At 35.7% G+C, this 8,874-nt stretch overlaps 1 non-coding gene across 1 annotated transcript; it reads right to left on the bottom strand.

Annotated features, from left to right (window-relative positions):
* Positions 1-2,347: 2,347 nt before the first annotated feature.
* Positions 2,348-2,419, bottom strand: TRNAE-UUC (transfer RNA glutamic acid (anticodon UUC)). The gene has a single exon. It is a non-coding gene; the product is annotated as a tRNA-Glu (tRNA).
* Positions 2,420-8,874: the final 6,455 nt, after the last annotated feature.

Genomic DNA, 8,874 nt, shown 5'->3' with positions numbered 1-8,874 from the left:
ATTTCACCATCGATGAAACAGTCAGCACCTAAAAATGGACTCACTGTAACACTTCACGAAATAACATGTTTATTAATACAATTGCAAAAACACACTTAAACTATGTAGTAATAATGAAAAAGCAAAGCATAGGTACACACACTAAAGCAAAAACAACTTAGAAGTAAAACAACTTACAAAGAATAAGTAAAGCAAAAAATTAAGTGCACACTCCAAAGCAGAACAACTTACACAGAATACTAATACTGCAAAACCTAAGCAGGAACTCTAAAGCAAAAACTGCTTACAAACTTAAAGCAAAGACTTAAAAGTCAAAAGTATAATTAGTATATATACGTAAAGTGATCGCTCACCCCAAGGCATCCGGAGAGGGTGGTGGGAGAAAAGATATCTTGTCAGTTACCTTCACAGAATTGATGAAAATTCTCCCTGATTTTTGCTTATGTACAATTTCTTTCTATACCTCTTTCTTAGGCAATTTGAGTGGCTATAGTCAATAAACTAATTTTGGGGTGATAAACATCTGACAGAGGCACAAGGGTCGTTTTTCTGTGTTCTAGTCTGGCAGAACTGGCCATATTATCTCCATATCACTCCTTTCTTGTTTAATCCTGTTATCAGTTTCTGAGAATGTCTCCCCAGCTACTGGGGTTTTCCAGGAAACCATCAGAAGTTTTTTTCTCCTTTTGTGTAGCCTTTCTATCACCTTACACCATGCTATGCTGCTTTCCTGGAGATGGCTTTGCTTGCATGTGCAAGTTATTTTTTGTTTAGCTATTAAACTGTCTTCTCAATGTATAAGTTTTCTCACTTTTACCCTTTCTATTCTGTTCCCCATCCCACTGGAAGGCAATGGGTGAGCGTTTGTACAGGCCTGAGAATATGTTTCAGTTAGGATTAGGACAAATACAATCAAAGAATTTTAGTTACACTTCAGATGAGTACTTATTGAAATTACTGTGCAGTGACAATGCAGGTAATGTAATTACAGCACGAGAAAGTCGTCAGCATTACTTCCTATCAATGAATTAAACAGGTGTCACTGTTACTGTAAATACTACAGACCAGTGTTTTAGGATGCTAAAAACATCAATTTATGCTAAATATGGATGGGAAGTCATTAATCTATCCATTTATTATTAATCCATAGTAAAGTTCATATATAAGGCTTCCCCTATTTTAGTTATGCTCTTATGCAGTAATTGAGCAAACAGAACAACTCTCTTCCTGGTACATAGAACTTCTGTAATCAAACTTCGTAACAATACTGGATGACAGTCTTGAGTCTTGTGATGTAACAAAAAAAATCCTTAGGAATAGTCTTTGTTTTAGGTGCATTCCTGTGACCTGTATAAACTTCAGTTAGACGATAGTGGTACTCATAGTGGTAGCTGCTGTGTAATCACAGAGCAAAAAACCACAGCCAGAATAGTGAGTCTGAGCTGGCCAAAGGGATACTCCATACCATGTAATGTTACAACCAAAAATAAAAATAGGTGTTTTCCAAGGTAGCTGTTGCCCTGTCACTAGCTGGGCATCAGTTTGCTTGTGAGACATGTGATTGCTTTTGTATAACTTTCCCCCCCCCCCTTTCATTTATTAAACTTTTATATCAACCTGCAAGTTTCTTGCATTTGCTTGTAACATTTTCTCTTTAGTCCCACTGCTGATTGCAGTTTTTTGAAGTAGATTCTTATGTATAGAGTAACACTGGGAAATAAAGGGAGAGGGAAATACTTCTGCTACCTGACTCCAGCCACAGGAGTTAAATGTGCAAGTTGTGTAATTATTTTCATTATTTTTGAGGAGAAACCAAAGGAACCAAGAGCAATTCCTACCCATCTCCCAACTCTGTATTTACACCAACCTTTTGCAAGTGAGAGGAAACCCATCTGGCAGACCAGAGAGAACAGCACACTGTGCTCAACCCTTGGATCTGGAAACTAAGGAGACCTGAACCTCTGGATGCAGTGATACACACCTACCCAGGCATCAGCTGCTTTGGGGAAGAAATTCACATCTAACAGTGAATCACTTTTCTTAAGCTCACAATCTGAACAACCTTCTCAAGGTTTCCTGTCTGTATTCATCATCATCATCATGGTCGGTCTTCACGAATGAAGATTTGGGAAAGGTCTTTTACCCTTCCGACCTGCGCAGTGGATTTTTTAGGTGAGACACAGTGTGCGCTGAACTGAGCCCACCCTTTAATTCTGAGGTTCATCTGCCGGGGCCGAGCGAGCTCGGATGGTGGTAGCGAGGTCCTCAGGACGTAGGTTTGTTTAGAGTGACCTTCTCTGGGATGGATGGCCTTACAGGGCTGACGAGTATCATGTGCCCAGAGGAGTTCCCTGACCGGGAATCGAACCCGGGCCTCGGCGGTGAAAGTGCTGCATCCTAACCACTAGACCACCAGGGGGCCCCCTGTCTGTATTACTTCTATGCATATACTACAGGGCTGACCCACTAACTGCATATCAAACATTTTAAACTGCTCTGAGTAGACACTGAAGAGAGGTTAACCCTTCAGCATACACAGATTGTAAGAGTAAACTGTGATATTATTCTAGCTGTCATGTCACTATTACTTGATATGGCTTAAAATTTAGGGCTAAGAATTTGATCTTGATCAAATGGGACCAGTACGTCTTCAGGATCAAATCAGGATACTGGCAAGTTGACTGGTCAGTAGACCAGTCAAGAGTAAATTAATAAAACTTGCCAGGAAATCAAAATATGCAACATACAAAAAGTTCCTCTAGATCATGTGAAAGAATAGCAATAAACAGCATTTTTTCTTTATGGAGTTTTTGAATAAAAAAAATCATTTTTATGTGAGCCCAGTTAGAAGTATTTGGATATTCTCCCAGCTCCAGGGCTTTTTTTCTGAATGTTCTTCTTTCTGCCAGGAATTAATTTGTTTTGATGTAATCCTGCATTTCTAACTCAGAATAAGCTTTTTTGTTTCACACAGCTATCCATCTGCCATAAGAATTGTTATACATTTTTAATTTCTGTAACAGTTTCTAGCATATATTATGGTTTTATAAATAGATATTTAGCATTTTGTATTTAGTCAACACTTGGCATAAGTATTATGTTAGAACTCTTTAGAAACAGGTACAACCACTGAAAATGAAACTCCTTTTTTTCTTGACTATTGTTTCTTTAGGAAAATAGTGCAGTAGAAATTGGCTCCATTCACAGATTTACTCAGTATTGGAACCACCATATTTTGTCTTTAAAAATGAATATTTCTTCACTGTGTTTAGAAGAAGGATCTGAGAGCGTTTTTTTTCCTCGTGCAAGGATGATTATTAATGTTGTAATGAATAAAAAGTTTAGCTCTGTCCCCAGCAATATAGCCACAGATACTATTACCATGCACAACTGATTTCAATGTAGGGGAAGTATTGGGTTCTTTCAAGAGCTCAGGGCACCTGATAGCCTTTAAATCCCAGGTCTGACTCTAGGTGTTACTGTACAAGGCATTCTTTCATCTGATATAGGGTCAGCTTTCCAGTCCTTTTAATTGAACTGGCCAGATCTAGACCTGCTCCTGAATGTCTGCATTCTGTCTCTGCTGCTTCTGTTTGTATTTTGCTTAGAGTTCAACTGTATCCTTGTGTTATGGTTTAACCCCATCTGGCAACTGAGCCCCAATCAACCACTTGTTTACTCCCACAGCAGTGCAATGGGGAAGAGAATCAGAATAGTAACAGTAAGAAAAGTTGTGGGTTGAGGCAGAGAAAGTTTATTAGGGGAAGCAAAAGTTGTGTGCACAAGAAAAGCAAAACAAGGAATTAATTCACTGTTTCTCATGACAAGTGGGTGTTCAGCCATCCTCAGGAAAGCAGAGCTCCATTATGCATAACAGTGACTTGGGAAAATAAATGTCATCCCTCCAATTGCCCTGCCTTTCCTTCTTCTTCCCCCAGCTTTATGTGCTGAACATGACACTACATGGTTTGAAATATCCCTTGGGTCAGATGGAGTCAGCTGACCCACCTGTGTCCCTTCCAAACTTCTTGTGCATCCCCAGCCTCCTCACTAGCAGGGTGTTACGGGAAGTAGAAAAGGCCTTGATCCTATGCAAGCACTGCTGAGCAATATTACATTATCTGTATTATGAACACTGTTTTCAGCATAAATCCAAAATAGAGTCCCATACAAACTACTGTGAAAAAAATTACCTCAAGGTCAACCAAAACCAGCACACCTGGTTTGTCTCTGATAGTCCTGGATTTCCTCATATATCCTCTCTGAAATTTGTCCCTAGACACCAGCTTTTATCTTGTCCCAGCAACTTTCTCTGATATTCACTCACTGAACTGTATAAACGTGTAAACCTCTTAACCTCTGACATAATGGACTTTCCAAGGGCTCCATCATTCTTAAAACTTGAATAGAATCTGACACAAAACATTTTAAATACTTAAGCAATCATGATGACAATCTTTCAATAAGGGCTAATGGCTATGAAGATGGTGAGAAAGATGAAATGTTTTCCATGAATTGAGTCACTAAGTGAACCAGACCTATTCAATTTGAAGAAGAAATACTTTGAGGGGAACGAGCTATCACAAAATCATGAACTGCTGATCAGAGAATGTTTTTGGACTTATTCTAGTTTATGAGGACCATGGTGCTACTGTGCTTATATGCAAATAAGTTGTGCAGTAACATGAAATGCTTTTCTTCACTGCTTTAAAGCAGGTCGTAACTGGGGCCATTATTTTTTACAGTATTTGGACGTTATAGGATGACATTTCTATCAACAATTAAACCAAACAAATCCTCACAGGTTTTTAAATTAAATTTTGTTGTTATTATATTTCAAAGGTTGAAAATTTTTTTTGCTATATAACTGTCTCCTCTTGTGGGACTTCCTTAATGTCCCCTAGTCTTTTCAGAGAGGTTTCTGAGCGTATATGTGATTTTTAATACTCTAAATTAACTATATCCCCTTTGAGCTGCACAGACTCAATACAGTCAAAATACATAATTATTCCAGGAAAGGTGACACCTTCTTGCATTATCTATATAAACATAAAAATATTTTGCTCAAGAGATTGGCATTGAAATGAAGAGTTAAGAATAACCTTCTATGTATCTTCCTCTCTCTGTTTTTTCTTTCTTTTAGTGATTTTCTTTTATCGGAAGGACCTCAGTCTTTTATAATTGTAATTAATAAAGCTTATGGAGCAATTTTCAGGACTTTTGTTTCCAAAGCATCTTTTTAACAATAAAGTTCACTTTTGTAATGACAGATCACTATTAAAGAAAACATCCTGTTCAATTTTGAAAAGTTTTATTTGGTCTCCTCAGGTAGACATTTTACAGCTCAAGCATTGTTTGGTGGGTCTGTAGTCTTGATCCATGATGCTGCTGCAAAAAATGAAAAATGGAAACCTTTCAAGAGATTTGAATGTACTTTGGACCAACAGGAAAGGACATATCTGTAAAGTCAAAAGTAAAAGGTAAACACTGGAAGGAGAGAGAACATAGTGAAAAGAGCAAAGAATATTATTTCTGAAAAAAATAGTAATGAAGAAGGGGAAAAAAAGTCATAGTAATTTTATAAATTTACTCTGCAGAAAATCCAAGGCGTTTTGATTGTTCTGGGGAATTTTCAGCATATGCCAATATGAAACTGCTATGCAAGTTGGTGGAAACTAATTTTTAAGAGTACTGAGATCATATTAGAAAAAAAATTGGCAATTAATTTCAGAAATTGAATAAATAAATAAATCCTCAGTCTCAAAATGCAGCCTAAACAGGGGTACTGCACAATAATTGAGAAAGAAATCTCTGGTAGCGATAAACCCAAAGAAAATAAATTATCAGAAAAGGTAAAATTTAATGTAAATGTTTTCTGTTTAATAATGATGTGGTCTCTAATTCTGAAAGTTCTGGTATTCCATCAATGATAACTTCAGTATACGGCAGAGTGTGGCTATTTGGCAGGATGGTTGTGGAACATACAGGTAGTGTAAGTAAGCATCCTAATATGTTGGTGACAGATTATAAATCAAATTAATTAATTTGTTTTGTTGTTAGTTTTTGTTCAAATAAAATCAGTTGGTACTATTCTCCGTGTTGAATCCCTCCTCTTCTCATTAAAATATGATTGACAGTTTGTCTTCAGCACATCAGATTTTTTTTTCTTAAATAGGCTTTTTTTCATCCTTTATTTTATATTTAGATGTTTATTTCGAAAGAAGAAAATGTTTATTTCGAAAGAAGAAAGAAGTATGATGAAAAAAGTAGAACATCATAGAATTACAAAAAAGGTTTTTGGGAACAGATCTCCACAGTTCATTTAGTTCAATTCAGAGCATAACTCTTGCTAGATGGACATCATTAGACGTGCATGATCCATACTTGAATTGTTTGACACTTTTCAATAGTTTACAATCCTACTAATAAGCAGCTAATTTAAACAGTTAGGCTGATGGATATCAAATTCAGCTTACTACGAATTCTTTCCTAAGTGAGACCTGATTGGGTAGTACTCTATTTAAAAGATTTTTGCTTACTGTGAAACTGCAAGAATTGTCCTTGGGGAATTTTATTACCAGGAAAGGGAGATAGTTGAGAGGTCTATAGAAGGGAAGCAACAATGACATTATCTTTGGTACTAAGGTATTCTTCTATTTAGAGCAGAAATACAAAACATGAAAGCAAAAATTCACATAAGGAAAGATATCTGTCAACCGACCATAATATTTAGAATTTATGAAGTAGGACTGATACATTTCCTGGCTACTTTATCTTAGCAGCTGAAAGGTGACCACAATAAGATTTACCTAACAAGATGGCCTTGAAATTTGGCTATCATTCAGTCTCAAATACCAACTGGTAACCTGTGTATGTTCTGAAATTATACAAATTATTCTTAGTCTTTCTGTCAGTCCACAAGGAAATTGTACATTTCAAACATAAGGATCAGTAGTGCTGAAGCATGGACCAAAAAACAGAACACCATATGAGCAGCAATGAAAAAAATTAATTCCGTCCTAGTCAGAATTAGTACAAGGCGGTGAGTAGTTGAGTGCAGAACTGTTATGTGTTAAATTCTTCAATATTAGATCAATGAGGCATTTGTTGATGCTGACTGGGGGTCAGTTAAAGAATAAAAGATAGAACTTCTTTGTAAGTAAACATAAACTTCTGTAATTTGTTAAAGCAGAAGGTTGTGGACAGAGATGGTATCAGTAGGTTTTAAAGGATTGGTTAAATTATGGAATATAGGTCCATAAACTGATGTCAAAAGGAACAAAGACAAAAATATCCTCTAATGTCTCCATGGGAGGAAACAAAAAGTGAATTGAGTGTGTAAATAGCCCAAATAGGGTAATTTCCCCACATAGAATAGTAGAATCAAACAGCTTGGAAAAGACCTCCAAGATCATCAAGTCCACATCCAGTCTCATCTTAAAAACCTCCAGGGACGGTGAATCCACGACGTTCCAGGACAGCCCATTCCAATGTCTGATTACTCTCTGCATTTTAACAATATAACATTGTAAGCTTCCTAAACTTACTGTTTAAAGCTTGTTATATTTTAATTGATTAATGAATCATATTGCTTACTAGTGAATATCTTACAAAATATCAATGATTATATTTTTGTTATCACAAGTTTGTGTCATGACAAGTCAGAAGAATCAGTTATGTTGTTTTTTACTCTTTTTGCATGTGTACATTTCCTTTTGCATACAGCTAATGTGCTTCCTGACATTTTTTTAATTGTCAGTTTAAGATAGCTTCTAAAAAAAAAATATAGTAATTCAGCCATCAAAATGTTTGTTCTTTAGTTTTATATTGCTGTGAACATTATCAATAGTTGATTAGAGAGCAGAACATTCTAGCAAGCAGACTTTTTCATTTAATATACAAAGATTTGAAAAAAAATGAAGAATTTTGTTTGAAATGATCCTATGAAACAGACAGAAAATTATATTTTAGAAGCCTTATGTAATCATATATTCAACAAAGACCCTTGTATCTTGAGCAATCTTACACACACAAAAAACCCAATCAACTAAAACCAACCAAACAAAAGTACACTTTCATAAACTAAATAGCAGTATGTTTTAAGATGGCATAGTTATAATTCTATTCCCTCATTTATCTTAGGAAATTAATAAGCTTCCTTTTGTTTTCATATTATCTCCTAATAATTAATGCAACTGAATGTAACTAATCACATAAGAATTGGCAGGACTGTCTTTGGCTGGAAAATTAAGTATCTCCTCTAGTTTTCCACATTTAAAGGAATGTATTTCTATCTGAACTGTGAATAAAGACTGTAAGGCATTTGTTTGTCATTGTTGCCTTATCTCCAAATATGATGGTTCAAAAATTATTACCTGTGCTGGGAAGGAAATTAATTGATTGATATTTATAATTAAACAAGCTCCTTGGTTCCATCTACTCAGAGCTTGGCAAATATACTTTGAGGTCCTGGATTCCTTGAAGAGAAAACTAGACAAATTCTTGACTGTCCCTCTTTGTGTTGTTTTCTCCTTCTCCTTGGAAATGAAATAAGCTTATTTGCCATTTTGTTCTGTGAAATACCAGACTCAGTGGAAAAATAATGCCTTTTTTAAGCAGACAGTGAAAATAGTTCTCTCTTAATGGATTCTCTAACTTAGCTATAGAGTAGATCAGAAAGACACAACAATAGTTCTCTTCATTTTGGTTTGTTTCTTAACAAAGCTTTTACAAATAATGAAAGCTTTGCATCTCTTTTTTTTCCTTTTTTTCCGAACAAAGATTAACCGGATTCTTTTGAAATAAATTGTTTTCTCTCCATATCCAGGTTATAAATAGGATCTTTGCTTAAAAGAAGTTATTTTTCTCCTGTGT

Source organism: Manacus candei, unplaced genomic scaffold (assembly GCF_025592945.1).
Source record: "Manacus candei isolate 608988 ecotype Guabito, Panama unplaced genomic scaffold, ASM2559294v1 h1tg000085l, whole genome shotgun sequence".
In the NCBI taxonomy this organism is placed as follows: Eukaryota; Metazoa; Chordata; class Aves; order Passeriformes; family Pipridae; genus Manacus; species Manacus candei.
This window is presented reverse-complemented; position numbering and strand designations above follow the sequence as displayed.